Here is an 8,740-nt window from a genome sequence, read left to right on the forward strand (position 1 = left end):
ATATATTTACCGACTGACTACCTTTTTATAAAATAACATTATAAAACGGTTTTTTTAAGATATATGCATTACTATTACAGATAAAATTTCTTTCTTTTTTTATTTTTATTTATTTAAATTACTTATTTTTTTATTTCATGAATTAATTTACTACGACGATTTATAGAGAAGCTTATGTATAGGAATATGGAAATGGAATTCAGTAGCGTATAAAAAATGCCATGCCTGACGGGAATTCGAACCCGGGATCTCCGGATAAAAAACCGAGATGCTACCACTCCACCACGGAAATCGACGGGTAAATATATATTTTTAAATTATATAAATAATTAAAATATTATTATTATTATTATTACTTCGTTTAATTTTATATATTTGTTTGAAACATTATGATGCGTAAATTTTATTTACTTTTTTAGGGTTCTATTGAACAATTTTTTTATTTATTAAAACATTTCTTACTATAAAAAAATATTTTATTACGTTTATCCATCATTAAACATATCGTTTTAAACGTAATTCTAAATGGAGTGCATTTATACACATTATTTCTTTTAAATTACTTTTTTCTTATGATAATTAAAAATCATACAATGGCTGTCATCGATACCGCCTCTAGAATAAAACCTCTCAACAAGACGAAAATTTTCTCGAATTTTTAAGTGATAAAAATTCTTCATCAAGACCATATTTATCAAAGATTTTGTCGTGTAATATGAGATGTAAAATTTTGCCATTATCATATCATAATCGTTTGCCGACCTACATTTAAAATTGTTCAATATTTAAGCGTTTTGACCGTCCATGTCTCTGTGACATAACAGCACTGAAAACCAAGAAGACGAACCGTTCGCATTCGACGGTAACGGTTCGAGATAATGACCGCATAACTGTATTCATCCTTAGGAAAATCGCTCGAGATTGTTCGGTTCAAATTTTAATTTCTGCCAAAGATTCCCGGTTTATTAACACATATGTTGTTGCAGTTAAGATATACAAATTTAGCAAATTTTTCCACGAGTATACATCTTTATCATTCTATCGCCCCGAATATCGCTTCGCTTACTGACCGTTTAATTAAGTTTGAATAAAAGTTTTCTTTTTCCTGTTTAGCCTCCGGTAACTATGGTTTAGATAATTCTTCAGAGGATGATATGTATGAGTGTAAATGAAGTGTGTATTGTACAGTCTCAGTTCGACCACTCTGAGATGTGTTGTTTAATTGAAAATCCAACCGCCAAAGAACACCGGTATCCACGATCTAGTATTCAAATCCGTGTAAAAATAGCTGGCTTTACTAGGACTTGAACGCTGGAACTCTGGACTTCCAAATCAGCTGATTTGGGAAGACGCGTTCACCGCTAGACCAACCCGGTGGGTCAATTAAGTTTGAAATTTGTTACACGTAACGATATTATAATTAGTACCAAGGAATCTTTACCGGAGTTACCGTTAATTATATCATCAGCAAAGATTATAAAAGATTGTAAAGAAGAAAAAGAAAAGATTATATTATACGTAGTCGATTATAATCGTTAAATATTTTTCCTTCAGCGACCTCAATCAGCCCCTTAATAAATATCTCATTAGAATAGTTTTAATGTTAACTTCATTCTATTATGACAGATTTTTCGTTTGCTGCTACTTTACGTCGTATCAATTAAATAACAACCCTTGTGAAAATGAAAACGAGCTTGCTATTTATTCGATTTAAAAGGGCTATAAGTTAAATAAATAAAAGATAACGGTTAAAAGAGATATTTAAACTGAATTTTTGGATTGTTCTACGTACAGCTATGGAAAATAAAAATTATTAGTTTCGATTTACATTACAATATATTTAGTAAAAGATTAAGATTTTTTTTTTGTTTGTGTATTAAAAAGCTTTCATCCTGAGAGAAAAAATTTCAACAAATTTATTTTTCTTATTTAAGGACAGATGGAAATACGTTTAATATTACAACTTGTTTTTATGTGTTTATATATCTATTTATCGGATATATTCTCGTAACTTGATTCGAAAAATGAAGTATTATTTTTAATGAAGTACAAATATTAAGAAAAAAAGGCTTTATAGTTTAACATGGAAACAAAATGTTTCATCGACGTACTGAAACTTAACTATTTTTTTTTTTTTTCAGTTTATATATTCAGAAACCGATTTTTTCTAAATGATTTATCGGTATTCTATTTTTTAAATCGTACATAAGTAGATATTTTATAAGTATTTTTATAAAAGAATAATTTGTTTTTAAAGGTATAAACGTTATAGCTGCAGAAAAAGAAGTCGCATCTGGACTTGAATTTCTGAAGCAAGCCCTGGAAAAGCTTTGTGTAATCTTTGCCGTATATCAATACCTTATGCCGGTGCGACGACTAGTAATCTATCTCGTCATATTAAAGTTAAACGCCCGGGAATTGATATTTCAAGACAAAAAAATTCTTGTCCTTGTGATTATCGTATTTCAGAAACGCATTACGATTTAAATCTTACGTCTATTGCGATTTATTTTTTAAGAAAATATTCATAAATAATGAATATAATTTCCTTATGGCTTTTTTTTTAAATATAAAAACTTAATAATACGGCTCAAATTTTGCGTGTCTGGATTTTTGAAAATCTTTGTGTTTTATGACCAGCGGCGGCTCGCGTATAGGCACTGTGGACTGCAGCATTACCTGTTTTCGCTTAATATTATCGATAACATTTAATATAACGAGTCCTTTTTTCTTAAATTCTTTCTTTATACTTGTACAATATAAAATAATCCTTAAGCTTAATGTCAGTAGCCATCCCCCAGTTTATGAAAAAGATACGAAAATCTTTGTACGGAATTGTGCGCTTCACAGTTCCAGCGGCGTTGTGTTTAGCTGTTGTGCGCATGCGCACATAGGAAACTGCCAGGAAGAGAAAACACAGTCGCTCCCGCAGAGCCCACCCTGGCGTGCCGGCGGAAAATAGTTTTCTTTTACGCCACGTGTTTACGGAAACTTCCTTTTTCGTTCGCTTCTCTAATTCGATCATCTGCGGAAGGAATGCGAAAGTGTTTATTTGTCTTTTCAGTAGCGATCAGAAGACTGCTGAAAGCAAGGGCACTTTGATCGCCAAATCAGAAGGGCTAAAGAGAAGATAATTAGTAAAAACTAATAACGAATTTGTTTCTGCGTACATAGAAATTGAAATTAACCGCCGTTGGAGTAAAGTGTTTTTAAGCGGAGATTTTATCGCCTAATATTACTAAAAAAATATTATCTGTTGACATTTTATTATTTATTCGATTAAACCGAATAGGCCTTTTAAGCGTAATATGCTTAGAAACGGTGGGCCGTATTCTTGAATGTAATAAAGTGTAGAATTAGATTATTATCCTGCTTTCTGCTATCGATTCATTCTTGTTTTCGGTTCTTTTATTTTACAGAAAACTTTAACCGCGGCCTTGAAAAGGCTAAGAAAATCAACTTCGTTAAATTTAGCTACGAACCGCTACCGTTCATGTCTGTTTCTAACCAAACGACACGATTTCAGCGATGAAGAATTCCAGAAACCGGGTATCTCTCGATCGGATGGACCGATTTGGATGAAATCGGCACGATGATTTTTTGTACGTGACGGTGATTAATTTGTCACGATAGGTGTAGGAGGCAAGGAGATGTGGACCTTAAGGTCCTGTATCTCAAAATTTTATTCAAAGGGCAGAAATGTTTCCTAGCGAACATATTTTCCGGTATTATTCAATCCCCTATAAAGGGATAAAAATATCCTTTTTTCGGTTTCTCGCGCGGTTGGCGAAAGGACCTGTTGGTCTGCCTAAATTATATTTGAACTATATTTCGACGAAATAGACTTTTCCGTTATCGGTCTAGAAATGTTAATCGCTGAAATTACTTAATTTTTCATATTTACTTATAATTCTAACGTTACATATTTGTTAAACTGTTTACGCCGTATCAAAACAGTACATACTGAGAATATTATTAAGCGACGTCAGGAACTGGGCGGAGCGAAAGCACGGTAACACAGGCTACGAATTTACCCGGCTCCTGTCTGGACATAGATGTTTTCGGGAGTCGTCGCTCCTCGATCGCCCCCTGGGGACGCCTTCCGGTCATACGGATTCGGATAGTAGAGTGCCTGTGTGATCATGCAGGGACTGTACATATCATATGGCTTAGATCCGGGCCCTGCAGGATAGGGGGGCAGGATTTTTAGCGGGGGAGAACCCCGCACTGCCATTAGTGCTGGCCTGACGGCGGCTGGCAGAGCTTTTTCCTCCCCCTGCGGAAATAGAAAAAAAAATGAATATTATTAAAAATACTGATATCAACATTTTATTTTTATTAAATTTCAACTCTACCCGTATTCTATTTTCCCATTTTTGACAGCTGTTTTTAAACGCTGTACAGAGAAGTGAATACAGTATAAAAAATTAATGAAACTTATAGTAAAATCCAATATAAGTTACGTAAATTAGCGAGCGATTTAATAAATAAACCTCGAAAATGAGAAAACTATTTCACAAGAACAAAATATTTTTTATACATTTGGTAAATATAAAAAGCATACAAATGCTGCATAATAAATATGTACAACTTTATCCCGGTTTCAAAATTGCCACAATAAACACTTAAATTACTTATATACGCTATTACTATCTCGTATCAGACATATATATATATATATAGGTTATCCACGTTAAAAATGTACATTTATTCCTACTGTGGAATTTTTAATCCCCATAATAATACTAGAAAGGCAACAATATTTTTAAGAAATTATATGCATAATAACTTTTAAAATACGAGTAATACATAATTTCTTATTTTTTACCGTATTTTACGATAATTTATTCAGTTAACGTAGTTTCTTAAAATTTTTGGAACTCTGCTTCAGATCGTGCTTAAAACATAATTAACGTTTCGTTACTTATTCCGTTATATTCAATAAACGGATGTAGAAATTTTAAACATTTTAAAAGATTTATTACGTTTTTTAACGGGATTTAAAAAACATTCGGTAGAATAAATCCATAATACATCCATAGATCGATTAACTCATTCCAATCAGGAAAAGGAAAGGTGGATATCGTTTTGATAATAACCGTAAATTAAAAGAAGATTTCCATCTTTGAGTTAGTGGCGTTTTTATTTCTGTAAACTACAGGTACGTAAAACTGATAGGCGACGGTCGTAAACGTATCAAACAAATATCACACCTTTATAAAACAATGCAAGCAAAACCGACATCAAAATCCGTTCAGCACGCAACACCCGGTCGGTTTACCGAAAACGATTTGGATGGATTTCAATTAAACAACAGATTTTTCTTTGAAATTACGAACGGTAACGTATTCCTTATAAAATTATGATCATTTCCGTCTTCATTTTCTCAATTTATCAACCATCGTGTCATATTAGTAAAGTTTTCATCGGTTTATTATCGTCTGCGAGTAAACAGTAATTTTATTTGCAATTATTTCTAAATTCGGAAAAAAAAATTAGGTTTGAATTACGGACAAAAGTAATAGGATAGCTGCCGTAATTACAATGAAGTTAAAGTTAAAATAGAAAGTAATTGTAATGTTTACAAGCCGTAATTTTAACGATAAATATTGTTCGAGCTGGTTGTAAGTAATAGTTTTGATGAAAAATGAGATATTATTTGTAAATTACCCGTCAAGATTGCGATTATTATTTTAAGATAGGTAAATCGGATTCATATTTTAAGTTTTTTTGTTATTTTTGCGTAATAAAATAAATGTTATATCCGTTGAAATGTTATTTTTTGAAAAATGCTTAGTAAGTTTTTGGAAGGCGTAATTTCTTTTTTATCTATTTCAAGAAAAATTGCCCGTAATAACGAATAAATTTGAGCGGTGCAAAAAAGTAGATTTCTTTGCTTGCGAATTCCGAGTTTTTATAAAATGTTTATAGCGCCTTAGAAATTAAAGAAATCTGCATATCAAACGGAAATATTTATAAAACAATCGAACTTTATGTTTCAACCTGGCTCGGTTCTTTTAATCTTGGAGATGGCAGTACAACGTATCTCATTAAATTTATTATTTTTATTTATGTTTTTTTAGTAAATTAACCGGAGGCAGGGGCAATTTTTTTTTTTTTTACCTTTCTTCACCCCTTTTGAAAAATCGAAGTCTGTTTGTTGTTATTTATTCGCGTGAAAATTACACACATCAGAGAACCAATAGATTTACCGCTGAAAGAAAAATCTGAAAAATTATAAATACGGATTCTATTATTTATTATTAAAAAATGTTACGCGCTTTTTAAGTGTGTTAACATTTTCCGTTGAAAATACATTTTTTTAAAAATAATATAAACGTTCTTCTGGTAGCGAGTGATCTTTATTTAAATATTCTACATTACATTACACAATTAACGATTACTAAAATTACAAGCGATAACAAAATTCTAATAGATATTTCAGTAGTAATAATTTTTTTTTTTCTTTTTAACAGGTGACAAATTAATTTTATCTAAATCTAATGTTTTTAAACTTATATAAAATTCTGTGCGTCGAGACTAATCAAAACTTAGTTCATTATATAATTTTGGATGCCCGCGATTTTTATCGCATACTGTGGGTTATTTATTTATATAATTTTACCGTTATTAGGATCGATAAGATATATTCCTTAAAGTGTTTTAGTTATTTTTTACTTATAATTTACAACTTTTATTTTTACGTAAAAGGAAGTATTGTAATCGCGAATAATTTCGGTTTTCAGATTTCAACGGAAATATCCATTTTCACTTGTTTTTGCGTGACGTCTGTACATATGTATGTGCGTACGTAATTACCTCGCGTAGCTCAAAAACGATTGGCCGTAGAATGTTGGAATTTTGGATTTAAAACTGTTGTAAAACATCTAGTTGTGCACCTCCCCTTTTGATTACAATCGGATGAACCAAAAGCGTCCAAAAAAAAGCCAATATTTAAAAAAATTGGATTTTGGACTTTTTCTTAACTGCAGTAATAAGCTCTGATCGAGAGGTTTTCTACCATATATCGTAAGCGGTACTTGTTTTCATCGGTTCCAGAGTTATAGCCCCCAATAAAATTTTAATTAATGAAAGAAAGCGACCCCACGCACTCGTGGGTAAGATTACCCTTTGCGGGCCCAGTTAAGGGTTAAATTAAAAAGTTGATTATATATTTAATAATGTGTACATCACGCGAATTTATTTTATTTGTTTTTCCGATTTACATTTAAATTACGGGTTCGTTTATTAACTTCATGTAGTTTTTAACTCTTAAGTAATTAACCGTTTAAAACAATATCTTTTTCACGTGTAAAGAAGGATATATTTTAGGTAAGAGGGCCGTATTAAAACCACGTGTTTTCGCGTCCCTCAGTTTTCTGTTTTTATTAAATATTTATTAATTAAATATTTACTCGATTAGTATTAGGACATAGAGTATATTTCTGTGAACATTTTCAAGTGATTTGATCAATTTTAGGACGATTCTGTGATTTATTGTAGAATTTTACGGTTTTTAATTTTAATATTAATTTTTAATAGCCATTTAAATGTTTATAATAAATGACGTATAGCTACTTCGATGACGCCATCTTTCTCGTTAAGTGTGTGTGTGTGTGTGTGCTGCCAGGCCAGCTGCGCTTCCCTACTCTGTTGCTATTGGTGCAGAGGGGACACGTGATGCGCCATGCTGCTCTGCGCATATCAGTCACTGCTATGTAGTTAGTGCAAGAATTATATAAAAATAAAAAACCTAGACTTTAACGTAATATCTGTTAGAATTACTACTATTCCAGGAATACGCTTGCATATGCTAAATACTAACTCCTCCTTCACCCAAAAATACCCGGGAGCTGCTGATTACAATACAATACATAAATGCGAGCCTTATAAAAATTTAATTCGCTAACGTCTAAAAATCTGGATTCCTGCAACTCTTTCTTGCGTAAAGTAGTGGGTTATTTCTATATAAAATTTTACTATTATTGGGGTCGATGAGATAGGTTCCTATTCCTTAAAGTCTTTTCGTTATCGTTTCCTGATGGTCTGATCGGGTAGCGGTTACGTAAGATAAAAGAAAAACATAATAAATCGCTTAAACGCTATTTAAAGTTTGTTAAATTTATAATTATATACCAGAATCGCAAGAAGAGTTTACGCGTCAACTATAATAAAGGAAAACAATACGGTAAATAACATTTACGCTACAAGAACAGAAGACTAAACAGAAAATATTACACTCTGCATCGAATACAATTACATTCGCAAATACAAAAATAATAAAATCTAATTTTACCTTTTTTTATTATATTCCGGCAATCCAGAAACAGCCGCGAACCGTAAGTAAGAATTAAATAAAATATTTATATAACGTAAATCTTGTAAAGAGCTTAGCGCAATGATTTATCGATAACAAAACATTTACACTGCACAACCGACGCTTACGTACTCACGAACACAAATGCTCGATAGATTGGTAACATCGTCTTCCCCACCCATATTATTATTAACAATAATCTTGCGTGTGTAATTCGTTGGTAAGTTCACATTTGTTGACAAATTCTAGCCGGTATTGCGAAATCGACAAAACTGCTGTCTGCGACGTGTGTCCTTGACCACAAAATCTAATAATTTTTATTTTTTCCTTTTGCGGCACACTTGACAAAAAATACTGCATCTCTGTTATATCCGTTTAATTAAATTTTCATTAACATCTAAAGAAACATATTTACAATTCTTA

At 31.7% G+C, this 8,740-nt stretch overlaps 1 protein-coding gene across 3 annotated transcripts in view; it reads right to left on the bottom strand.

Annotated features, from left to right (window-relative positions):
- LOC142325664 (polynucleotide 5'-hydroxyl-kinase nol9-like) overlaps nucleotides 1-8,481 on the bottom strand; it is a 136,109-nt gene extending 127,628 nt beyond the window's left edge. For 2 of the 3 annotated variants that reach the window (XM_075367697.1, XM_075367696.1), the window contains exon 1: nucleotides 8,297-8,480. The gene's annotated coding sequence lies outside the window, so the exon portion shown is untranslated. Of the gene's footprint in view, nucleotides 1-8,296 lie in introns of all 3 variants that reach the window. The other variant, XM_075367699.1, reaches the window with a different exon arrangement.
- Nucleotides 8,482-8,740: the final 259 nt, after the last annotated feature.

This window comes from Lycorma delicatula, chromosome 5, assembly GCF_047948215.1.
Source record: "Lycorma delicatula isolate Av1 chromosome 5, ASM4794821v1, whole genome shotgun sequence".
NCBI classification, from domain to species: domain Eukaryota; kingdom Metazoa; phylum Arthropoda; class Insecta; order Hemiptera; family Fulgoridae; genus Lycorma; species Lycorma delicatula.